Here is a 13,314-nt window from a genome sequence, read left to right as displayed (position 1 = left end):
AAGGCAGTATGGCGTAAGTACAGAAAAAAAAATCCCCCATGGTGCAGTGGGATTCAGAGTTGGGAGAGTATTTCCCAGAAACCATGATACTTGTCTGGAAGATAGATAGTATTTTAATGGGTAACGGAGCCATGCAGATTTATGTGTAATTTTATTCTGGCTTGCATTATTTATGTCATTCTTTTTATTGATTGTCACCTCAACTGGAGAAGTTTTAAAAGCAAGGTTCCTGTCTTATTCCTCTATATTTTTAAATATCACTAGGGCAATGTCATGTTCATAGTAAATTAGAAACAATTTGTGATTGTTCACCTAAAGATAACATTTATTCATTAAACAATTAAACCAGGCTTTCCCAAAGTACATCTTACTAAATGCCACCTTGTCCTAAATGTTCTCAGGACAGCCTGTATTTTATGAGATTTATCAACCTTTAAATATAAGCTTCACATGTGAGTTTTTTAAGTGCCTCAAGGACCAGGACCATGTGTATCCCATATATCACAGAATCTCAGGAGCTTGCAATGTGTGCACATAGTAGTTGTCTAATAAATACTTGTTAAATGAATTAAACCATTCTCTCAAGTAACTCTTTCAAAAAAGGCTTCCCAGGGACTGGGATGGTGGCTCAGTAGTAGAGTGCTTGCCTAGCATGCATGAGGCACTGGGTTCGATCCTCAGCACCATATAAATGTAAAATAAAGATATTGTGTCCACCCAAAACATAAAAAATAAATATAAAAAGTCTTCCCCTAGATAGTAAGTTTAATTCACTTAATTCATAGTAAATGGATATTCACGAATGCACAATGGAAAATGAAATTCCCAAGAATCTTGCAGTTATCTATTTAAAGTAAGTTATGCAATTGATTAAACATAAATTATATTGACCAAAGAACTACCAGTCTTTATTTCCTTGAGAAACACTTAATAATGTTCTGTAAAGTCACTATTGAGAAGAGGCTTTTAGTGTTGTGGTTTAGATATGAGGTGTCCCCCCAAAAGCTTGTGTGTGAGACAGTGCAAGAAGATGTAGAGGTGAAATGATTGGGTTGTAAGAGTCTTAAATTAATTAGGGCATCAGTCACCTGATAGGGATTAACTGAGTGGTGACCATAGGAGAAGTAGGCTATAGCTAGAGGAGGTGGGTCCCTGGGGGTGTGCCTTGGGGATATATATTTTGTGAGCTGAGCTTAGTCTCTCTCTGCTTCCTGGTGCCATGTCCCCAGCTGCATTCCTCAGCCACATATTTCCACCTGCCTCATCCCAAGTCCTGAGGAGTAGAGTTGGTCATCTATGGACTGAGACCTCTGAAACTGTGAGCCCCCAAATAAACTTTTCCTCCTTTAATTGTTCTTGCCAGAATTTTGGGAGATCCAACGTGGCAGCGGGCTTGGAGAGATCAAGTCTCTGACCTCTTCAGCTGCGTGGGCATAGGGAGTCGTAAACTGTCTAAATGCTGTTTGCTCAGGATCACTAGGCAATGCTGAGCTGATGTGGATCTGGGGCGAACAGTCTGGGCCTCTCAGAACACACACCGAGCCCGGATCCGCTGAATTCAAGCTCCCGTTCACCTGCTTCTTGCAGACAAACTGCTGTGACTCAGCACTAAACGATCTCGCTGAAACAACTGGTCGGCCCTTCTGATCCTACGGAGATAAATGCCAACCAAGCCTCCATAGGCAGTGGCCACAGGATTGAAACGGGGCTTGGGAGAGCCAGTCAGGACCCACCCGTTGCATTGGTCACCCGGCAAAGGGAAACGAACTGTCGCCATTTGCATGGGATACCACCATGGCAGAGAACTGACGTCACCAGACTGCGGCGGAGGAGATAACTTCATTGAAACCAGCGGCGACAGGTGTGTAAACCCCTAGCCTTCCCTCTCCACACAGCAGGGAAACCTTAAGGGCCCCTCCTAGCTCTCCCGTGAGCTTGATCCTCAGACAGAGGGAATCAGGAGTGGCGCAGGACCCGTGGCATGGAACTCCCAGCTACTGCTCCCACCAGTGTGGACAACTGAGGTCTCCTGCACCAGCTACCGGGGGCGTGGCTACCGGAGGGCAAGCAAATTGGATTGTTTATCACAGACGCTGAAAGCGAGAAGATCCTGGAACAACGTATTTCAAACACTGAAAGACAATGGATGCCAACCAAGAATTCTGTATCCAGCAAAATTAAGCTTCAGGTATGACAACGAAATAAAAATCTTTCATGATAAACAAAAGTTAAAAGAATTTGCAGCCAGAAAACCAGCATTGCAAAGCATCTTGAGCAAAACACTACACGAGGAAGAAATGAAAAACAATAACCAAACCATCAGTGGGAAGTGCCTCAGTAAAGACAGAGGGTGGGGGGAAAGCTAATCATGGAGAAACAAACTAAATTTTAAAAAAAGATAAATAATCAAACATGGCTGGAAGTACAAATCATATATCAATAGTAACTATAAATGTTAATGGCCAAAACTCTCCAATAAAGCGACATAGGCTGGTAACATGGATTAAAAAAACAAATCCAACAATATGCTGCCTCCAGGAGACACATCTGATTGGAAAAGACATACACAGGCTGAAGGTGAAAGGTTGGGAAAAATATACCACGCACACGGTCCTCATAAGCAAGCAGGGGTGGCCATCCTCATATCGAATAAAATCGACTTCAAGACTAAGTTAATCAAAAGGGATAAGGAAGGACATTATATACTGTTAAAAGGAACCATTCACCAACAAGACATACAATTATCAATATTTATGCACCAAATAATGGTGCTGCGACGTTCATAAAACAAATTCTCCTCAAGTTCAAGAATCAAATAGACCACAACACAATAATTATGGGTTACTTCAACACACCTCTCTCACCATTGGACAGATCCTCCAAACAAAAGTTGAATAAAGAAACTATAGAACTCAATAACACAATCAATAACCTAGACTTAACTGACATATATAGAATATATCAACCATCATCAAGTGGATATACTGTTTTCTCAGCACATGGATCCTTCTCAAAAATAGACCATATATTATGCCATAGGGCAACCCTCAGTAAATATAAAGGGGTGGAGGTAATACCATGCATTTTATCTGATCATAATGGAATGAAACTGGAAATCAATGATAAAAGAAGGAAGGAAAAATCCTACATCACATGGAAAATGAACAATATGTTACTGAATGATCAATGGGTTACAGAAGACATAAAGGAGGAAATCAAAAAATTCTTAGAGATAAATGAAAATACAGACACAACATATTGGAATCTATGGGACACAATGAAAGCAGTTTTAAGAGGGAAATTCATAGCCTGGAGGTCATTCCTCAAAAAAAGAAAAAACCAACAAATAAATGAGCTCACACTTCATCTCAAAGCCCTAGAAAAGGAAGAGCAAAACAACAGAAAATGTAGCAGAAGGCAAGAAATAATTAAAATCAGAGCGGAAATCAACGAAATTGAAACAAAAGAAAGTACTGAAAAAATTAACAAAACTATAAGTTGGTTCTTCGTAAAAAATAAATAAGATAGACAGACCCTTAGCCATGCTAACAAGAGAAGAAGAGTGAGAACTCAAATTACTAACATATGAGATGAAAAAGGCAATATCAAAACAGATGCTACAGAAATACAGAAGACAATTAGAAATTATTTTGAAAACCTGTATTCCAATAAAATAGAAGATAGTGAAGACATCAATAAATTTCTTAAGTCATATGATTTGCCCAGACTGAGTCAGGAAGACACACACAATTTGAACAGACCAATATCAATGGATGAAATAGAAGAAGCAATCAAAAGACTACCAACCAAGAAAAGCCCAGGACCGGATGGGTATACAGCGGAGTTTTACAAAACCTTTAAAGAAGAATTAATACCAATACTTTTCAAGTTATTTCAGGAAATAGAAAAAGAGGGAACTCTTCCAAATTCATTCTATGAGGCCAACATCACTCTGATTCCGAAACCAGACAAAGACACCTCAAAGAAAGAAAACTACAGAACTATATCTCTGATGAACCTAGATGCAAAAATCCTCAATAAAATTCTGGCGAATCGGATACAAAAGCACATCAAAAAAATTGTGCACCATGATCAAGTAGGATTCATCCCTGGGATGCAAGGATGGTTCAATATATGGAAATCAATAAATGTTATTCACCACATCAATAGACTTAAAGATAAGAACCATATGATCATCTCCATAGATGCAGAAAAAGCATTTGACAAAGTACAGTATCCCTTTATGTTCAAAACATTAGAAAAACTAGGGATAACAGGAACTTACCTCAACATTGTAAAAGCTATCTATGCTAAGCCTCAGGCTAGCATCATTCTGAATGGAGAAAAATTGAAGGCATTCCCTCTAAAATCTGGAACAAGACAGGGATGCCCTCTATCACCACTTCTATTCAATATAGTTCTCAAAACACTGGCCAGAGCAATTAGACAGACAAAAGAAATTAAAGGCATAAAAATAGGAAAAGAAGAACTTAAATTATCACTATTTGCAGTGGACATGATTCTATACCTAGAAGACCCAAAAGGGTCTACAAAAAGACTACTAGAACTAATAAATGAATTCAGCAAAGTGGCAGGATATAAAATCAACACGCATAAATCAAAGGCATTTCTGTATATCAGCGACAAAACTTCTGAAACGGAAATGAGGAAAAACACTCCATTCACAATATCCTCAAAAAAAAAAATACTTGGGAATCAACCTAACAAAAGAGGTGAAAGATTTATACAATGAAAACTACAGAACCCTAAAGAGAGAAGTAGAAGAAGATCTTAGAAGATGGAAAAATATACCCTGTTCATGGATAGGCAGAACTAACATCATCAAAATGGCGATATTACCAAAAGTTCTCTATAGGTTTAATGCAATGCCAATCAAAATCCCAATGGCATTTCTTGTATAAATAGATAAAGCAATCATGAAATTCATATGGAAAAATAAAAGACCCAGAATAGCAAAAGCAATTCTTAGCAGGAAGTGTGAATCAGGAGATATAGTGATACCAGTATTCAAACTATATTACAGAGCAATAGTAACAAAAACAGCTTGGTACTGGTACCAAAACAGGCGGGTGGACCAATGGTACAGAATAGAGGACACAGAGACTAACTCACAAAGTTACAACTATCTTATATTTGATAAAGGGGCTAAAAGCATGCAATGGAGGAAAGATAGCATCTTCAACAAATGGTGCTGGGAAAATTGGAAATCCATATGCAACAAAATGAAACTGAATCCCCTCCTCTTGCCATGCACAAAAGTTAACTCAAAATGGATCAAGGAGCTTGATATCAAATCAGAGACATGGCGTCTGATAGAAGAAAAATTTGGCTCCAATCTACATATTGTGGGGTCGGGCTCCAAATTCCTTAATAGGATACCCATAGCACAAGAGTTAATAACAAGAATCAACAAATGGGACTTACTTAACCTAAAAAGTTTTTTCTCAGCAAGAGAAACAATAAGAGAGGTAAATATGGAGCCTACATCATGGGAACAAATTTTTACTCCTCACACTTCAGATAGAGCCCTAATATCCAGAGTATATAAAGAACTCAAAAAATTAGACAATAAGATAACAAATAACCCAATCAACAAATGGGCCAAGGACCTGAACAGACACTTCTCAGAGGAGGACATACAATCAATCAACAAGTACATGAAAAAATGCTCACCATCTCTAGCAGTCAGAGAAATGCAAATCAAAACCACCCTAAGATACCACCTCACTCCAGTAAGATTGGCAGCCTTTCTGAAGTCAAACAACAACAAGTGCTTGCGAGGATGTGGGGAAAAGGGTACACTTGTACATTGCTGGTGGGACTGCAAATTGTTGTGGCCAATTTGGAAAGCAGTATGGAGATTCCTGGGAAAGCTGGGAATGGAACCACCATTTGACCCAGCTATTGCCCTTCTCGGACTATTCCTTGAAGACCTTAAAAGAGCGTAGTACAGGGATACTGCCACATCGATGTTCATAGCAGCACAATTCACAATAGCTAGACTGTGGAACCAACCCAGATGCCCTTCAATAGATGAATGGATAAAACAATATGGCATATGTACACCATGGAGTATTACACAGCACTAAAAAATGACAAAATCATGGAATTTGCAGGGAAATGGATGGCACTAGAGCAGGTTATGCTAAGTGAAGCTAGCCAATCCCTAAAAAACAAATGCCAAATGTCTTCTTTGATATAATGAGAGCAACTAAGAACAGAGCAGGGAGGAAGAGCAGGAGGAAAAGATTAACATTAAACAGAGACATGAGGTGGAAGGGAAAGGGAGAGAAAAGGGAAATTGCATGGAAATGGAAGGAGACCCTCCTTGTTATACAAAATTACATATAAGAGGTTGTGAGGGGAATGGGAAAATAAACAAGGAGAGAAATGAATTACAGTAGATGGGGTAGAGAGAGAAGATGGGAGGGGAGGGGAGGGGAGGGGGGATAGTTGAGGATAGGAAAGGTGGCAGAATACAACAGTTACTAATATGGCATTATTTAAAATTTGGATGTGTAACCGATGTGATTCTGCAATCTGTATTTGGGGTAAAAATGGGAGTTCATAACCCACTTGAATCTAATGTATGAAATATGATATGTCAAGAGCTTTGTAATGTTTTGAACAACCAATAAAATATAAACAGAATTTTGGTTGCAGCAGGGAAAAAGCTGACTAAAACACCTAGAAAAGCCATTTAGGGGGTAAGTGAGTAGGAATTTGGTAAGGATTTTTGTGGTACTGAGGATTGAACCCAGGTGGGCACTCAGCCACTGACCTACATCCCCAACTCAGGAGGAGGAATTTGGATACAGCATTCACCATACAATGGTTTTGCCACTATACATCCCTTACAAATGTGCCTTTAAAAAAAAAGTATGAGTCTCACTGTTGCCCAGGCTGGTCTTGAGCTCCTGGACTTAAGCAATCCTCCTGCCTCTACCTCTATTAAAGGCTTGTATTCCAAATATGGGAGGATTGTTTTATTGATATGTTTTTAATATGTAGCCATAAGCTTCAACTTTATTTATATGGACTATGGGAGAATTAACTTCACAGGGTTCAAATGGGAATAATAATAAAGATGAGGGGTCAAAAGCCCTGTCTTTGAAGAAAGGTTAAATGAGTTCAAGTCATTTTATTTAAATGAGACATAAAAATGATAAGGGGAGGACAGGCCTAATGAGATAAAATCCAGCCTGGTACATGAAATAAGGTCTGTGTGTCAGCTACTTGCTTTTTGTCACCATATGCCTGGAAGCCCAAAAGCCAATCCTGGTTAATGTCTGCCTTCAAGTGCAGCATTATCTCTGATTCTAGAACCTATGCCAGCAGTCATTCCCTGTCCTATGTCACTATCAAAGCTCTGCTCACTCCCTTTTTGAGACTAACATTAAATAAATGCTTAGTATGTGTTAGGCAATGTGCCAAGTGCATTTTAGGCATCATTATTCATTCATTTGGTGGATGTTTTTCAAGTTCCTTTTGTGTATCTGTCCGCCCCGGAACACATCAGTGAATAAAACAGATAACTCACGACTCTAAGAACATACTCACTAATGGGTGGATATGGACAGTAAATAATAGACAGAAGAAATAAGTGAATATATCATATATAAGGTTATAAATATTATAAAAAATACAGCAGGGAAAGAAGAAGGCATGGCGTATGTAAGGGGAGATGGGATGCCATATAAATATTTCGAACAGGGTTCGCCTCATGGAGAAGGTTGGGAGCCCAAGCAAGTTTGTTGAGAGCCACAGCCGAAGGGGCCCCAGCAAACTTCCAGCTGCCGGCTGATGATTGGCTCACTGCGGCCCCAGCGACGTCTAGCTGATTGGCTCCTCTGCGGTGATGCTCATTGGAGATGCTCATTGAGCTGTTTCCCCGCCCTTTCAGACTGCCAGCTGATGATTGGCTCACAGTGGCCCTAGCAACATCTAGCTGATTGGCTCCTCTGCGGTGATGCTCATTGGGCTGTTTCCCTGCCATTTCAGACCACGAAGTTGCTCATTGGGGGACTTTTTTGGCTCCGCCCATGCGACCCAGCCAATCGGCCTCAAGAGCAGGAGGATTGTGGGAGGTGGAGAGGGTTGTGGTTTTGGAGAGAGGCTTGTGGGAAGCCAGTGGTGGCAGTTGGACTCTGAGGGTTTTTCCTGAGGAGCTGTTTTGTTTGGCCTGTGTGGTTCTAAAAATAAAGTTCGTTTCTTTTGACAAGTGGCTCCTGAATTGTGCCCAGCTAGACTGCGGCACAAGTTAACTGTGTGACCATCTGAGGGACGTACAGATTGGAGGAAGGAAAAATCAACATGAAGGTCCTAAATCAAGAATGTGTTTGCTGAATTCAGGAAGGGTGAAAAGGTCAGGGGGCTGGGTGCTGGGGGTCAGGACTGACCCTTTAGAGCCTTTAAAATGTTTTAAGGACTTTGGGTTTTACTCAGAGACATGGGGAGCCATTGCAGGACTTTAAGCAGAACAATGTCATGCACGACTTGTTTTAGAAGTCCCACTAGCTAGGAGAAGAGTGGGAACAAGGCCATGGGTCAGGAAGTAATTGCTGCTATGCAAGAATGCAGGCAAGCAATAATTCAGGCACAGACCAACAGTGGACTTGGTTGATGAGAATTGGTCAGAGATGGGATATGTATTCTGAACCCAGAGCAGCAGGTTGATTTGGAAGAGTGTATGAGACAAAGCAAGAGAAGTCAAGGATGACTGCAAGAATTGTTATCATCAGTTAATCCTTACATCCACGTAGGTTGTACAGATGAGAAAACTGAAGCTTTGAGAGACATTACTCTGGATTATTAGCTAGTCAGTGGCAGAGCTGGGATTTGAACCCAACACTGTCTGATGCTAATGGCTGGGCTTCCTAACCATAACACTGTATGGGATAAGGAACTATTGAGATATAACTGTGAAATCTGACCTTATATTTCCAAGAAATCTATTTCAGGAACATTTTCTATTTATTACCTTCCTTGAAGCCTAGTTTCCATCAGAATATTTTCATGCCTTTAACCTTAGTTAGTGACCTTATTCCCTTCTTTTCTTAGGGTCTCTTACTTCTTTTTTAAATTAAAAAAAAATTTTAGTGCATTATAATTTTATACAACTGTGGGGTTTATTTTGACATATTCATAAATGCATATAACATAGTTTTCTCCCTTTCAATTCCCAGTACTATTCTCTACCTCCCTCCCCTGATCTCTTCTTCCTTTACTCTAATGGTCTCCTACTTCTGATGTCTGTTGCCAACTTTTAAACTTTCTGACCACCTGGACATTCATGATTGGCTTGATTTCACCCCAGGTCTTGGACCTTAGTTTCCTCCAAAGCTTTCCTTATTGGCAAACCTTCATATTTCAGAGCTATTTTCTAATATTTGCCCTCCTAGACTCGCTTTACGTTAATTGACGCTGACCACTTTAAAAAGCTAAAATCAGGGCTGGGGATGTAGCTCAATTGGTAGAGTGCCTGCCTCGCATGCATAAAGCCCTGGGTTCAATCCCCAGCACCCCCCAAAACAAACAAACAAACAAACAAAACCTAAAATCATGTGACTTTCCATGAGTAGGAAGGGAGTGTCTGATAGTCTGATAGTCTGATAGGGAGAGCCAGGCTGACAGTGACATCCCTGCATTCTTTATACTTTACCCTGTTAAAGGTGGAAGAGGAAGATGTGGCAAAAGCACCCAACTGGGAGCCTCCTAGGCAGGATTGATTCTGATCTGTTAGTTAGGGATACATGGCCTGATGGAAATCTTTCCCATGCTTAACTTCTTCAACTTGAACCAACTTAGTGCTGAGAGCCAACGGTGGGCTGTTTGAGGACTATATTGTGCACGGCAGCCTAGTGAATAGGATAATCTGTTGTCTGGGAACTTCCAGTGGACATTTCCTCTGGTTGACTACCCAGACACATTGTGAGCCATATTCTGCTCTGCCTGGTCTGACACAGCACTGGAGATGGGATGACCCGCTGTAGCGACACACACCTCTGAGATGAGTGTGACCTGCCAAGATGCCAATCATCCTGCTGAATGCAAGACTCAGGAAGCAAAGCTCCACCCCTGTAACCTCATTCCTGACTTTTGATGTACTCCCTTAAATAAGCCACAGGGGCCATTTTCTAATTGTCTAGCCCAACTCCCGTGGGGACTGGATCTAACAGGCATTCCATCCTTTAAACCTAATTCTGACTTTATCTTTTGTTCTTCCCTAATTAATCTATATTTTAATTTCTTAGGTGGCTTACACCCTCCTGAGCAGGAAGAAGAACCCCCCTAACGAGGCGCTGGCCACATCGCCATAAACTTAAAATCCTCTTTATCTTCCTTTTCAATCCCAAGGAAACTTATAATGAGTTTTCAGTATTATTCTACCCACCAGTACCAATATTCCTCCTACAGAGGAAATTACCAATACCAAGGAAAATATTTTGATATATGCTTGGAATAGAAGGTGGGTTCCCCAGTGACTGGGGTGTCTGGTAGTACCCAGATCTTAGAGGAGGGCTAAGATGCTAAGGATGACAGAAAGAAAATGAAGCTCCTGGTTTGAGAAGGAGGAGAAGATGAGCAGCAGAGATGGACAGAGGCAGACAAAGAAGAGGAGAGAAACGGCCTTCAACTTGGAGGAAGACTGTCCAGGGCGCTGAGGTTATTTGTAAATTCCACCACCCAGTCTACAGAACTGTTTATCTCCCAGGGACTTGGTGTGAATGAGGGTCACTATGGATATCAGGAACAGAACCAGTTTTAGGTTTGGGTCTTCATAGGTAGGACAGGGGTTTGGTATGGAGACAAAAACTAAGGGATACTGGAAGCGGGAGAGAACTTTGGGTGCCACTAGTCATGAAATAAATTCCATTTTCTCTTCCTGAAAAGACTCTAGTTCCACAGTCTCTCAATATGTAAGTCCTATTCAACTCAAATGCCATCCCTTTAGATAGCCTGATCACCCAGCATGGAGTGAATTTTCTCACTTAGCAGGCTGCATAAAGTTTTGCACCTAATCCCCATTGTTTGAGGTGGATTTTAAGCTTTAGAAAAATAGATACTTATTGAATTTTCAAAATAAATAACTTATACTGTCTTCCACAGGTGGGATATTATTTTGAAAGTATGATACAAATTAAATCAAATTTCATAAGAGGAAAAATCAAATTCATACAAATAATATACATATGTGGATGCAGAGCTTTCCCCCCAGTATCCAAATAGCTCTGTGACCCACTTCTTTCATGTCAGGTATGCCCTCCCTCCTCCCCCACCCATCCTCATTCCATTCAGCATGATTTTTCTCTAACTTATCACAACCTGATATGTCATGCTATCTATTTGTGTATTTGTTGGCAGTCTGTCTCCTGCCACCAGAATATAAGTTTCATGAAAGCAGAAATCATGTTTTAATCTCTGCTGTATCTTTAGTGCCTAGAACAGTGTCTGCCTGGCCCACAGTTTGACCCTCAATAAATATTACATGAATGAATCCATAGCCACAACACAATTGTGTCTGTCTTGCTGCCACATTTACGACATTCTATCCTATATATTCTGTTGACGAATATACATGTTATAATTACTTTTTTGCCTAACAAGGTAAATCACTCAGAATTTACTATGTAGCTTCATTATCTATGAATAGGAATAAAAAGGAAAAAATCAGTGAAGAATTACTTCTCTTAAATTGAAGTGTGATATCTAGGTTTAAAGTTTACAAGACCAATTTATGCAGTCGTTTCTTTTTTGATGAATTGAGATGCATTTGCCCATCTGCATAGCGTTGCCAACAACTCAAACGAAACTGTATTATTATTTGTCCTGGGGATTGAACCCAGGGGTACTCTACCACTGAGCTACATCCCCAGCCCTTTTTATCTTTTATTTTGAGACAGGGTCTGGATAAGTTGCTGAGGCTGGCTTTGAACTCGTGATCCTCCTGCCTCAGCCTCTGGAGTCACTGGGATTATAGATGTGTGTCACCACACCTGGCCTGAATGATATATATATATTTTTTAAAAGTCTGATTCCAGGTACATTGAAGAAATCTAATAGGCCAGTTGATGGTAACTATACCATACCTTCACATACATAAAGATTTAAGTCTGAAAGAGACTTCAAAGTCTAGTCCAAGAGGATTATTTTATTCTATAAGTGAAGAAGCGAAAAACCAAGTGGTTTGCTTGAACGGACAAGCATGTGAAAGTAGGAGCCAGCCGGCAGCCCAGGAGAGTTCTCGCTCATTTCACAGCATGGCTTCTCTGTATGGCTGGAAGTGTGATAGTTCTGCCCAGCTTCCCTGTGGTCTTTGCGTTAGAGTCCTGCTTGCAGAGTTGATCTCACCTGGCAGGCAGATCTATTCTCATTTCCTTTCTGTTTCTGGAGACCTCTATGCCTAGGAATAGTCTTTACTTTATTAAAATAATAATCTCTTTCCTTTGGTCTTCCACATAATTTTTCCCCTTTTCCCTCTTTCTTTACATGAATGTTCAGCATCATTTTTCCCTCTTTATCTATTGGTGATTTACTAAACTCTAAACTGTGTTTGACTCACCCTACTTAAAGGATACTAGTAATCACTTTATGTGTTTTCATATATTCACATTCATGGCAAGTTTTCATCTGATCATTAAAATTTAAGATTCTTGAAATGAATATTAAAATAAAAATGAGATACAACTATATATTTGTTAGAATTAAAAACAATGACCTGAACAGCCAGGTGTGGTGGCATACGTGTGGTGGCATACTCTGGAGGCTGTAGTAAGAGGATCACAAGTTTGAGGCCAGCCTTAGCAATTGTGTGAGACCCTGTCTCAAGATAAAATTTAAAATATGCTGGGAATGTAGCTCAGTAGTAGACACCTCTAGGTTCAATCTCTAGAAACACACATACACACACATACACTCACACAAATGACCATACCAAATGTTGATATGAAGCAACTGGAACTCTTATCCACTGTTCCTGGGAATGAAAAACTGTACAATTATTTTGGAAAAACAGTTTGGCAATATCTTTAAAAGTTAAACATACAACTATTCTGTGATCCAGGCATTCCACTCATAGGCAATTACTCAATATCAACAAAGGCATCTGTCCATACAAAGAATTGTACACAAATGTTCATAGCAAACTTATTCAGAGTAGTCCAAAGTAGATACAACCCAATGTCATTAACAGCTCAATGAATAAACAAATTATGATATATTCAACAGAATATTACTTGGCAATAAAAATTGAAGTGTATATATATATATATATATATATATATATATATATAA

General features: G+C 39.9%; 1 non-coding gene across 1 annotated transcript; it reads left to right on the top strand.

Moving 5' to 3' along the window:
- Positions 1–9,475: 9,475 nt before the first annotated feature.
- Trnaa-cgc (transfer RNA alanine (anticodon CGC)) lies at positions 9,476–9,548 on the top strand. Its single transcript has one exon. It is a non-coding gene; the product is annotated as a tRNA-Ala (tRNA).
- Positions 9,549–13,314: the final 3,766 nt, after the last annotated feature.

Source organism: Urocitellus parryii, chromosome 5 (genome assembly GCF_045843805.1).
Source record: "Urocitellus parryii isolate mUroPar1 chromosome 5, mUroPar1.hap1, whole genome shotgun sequence".
In the NCBI taxonomy this organism is placed as follows: Eukaryota; Metazoa; Chordata; class Mammalia; order Rodentia; family Sciuridae; genus Urocitellus; species Urocitellus parryii.
This window is presented reverse-complemented; position numbering and strand designations above follow the sequence as displayed.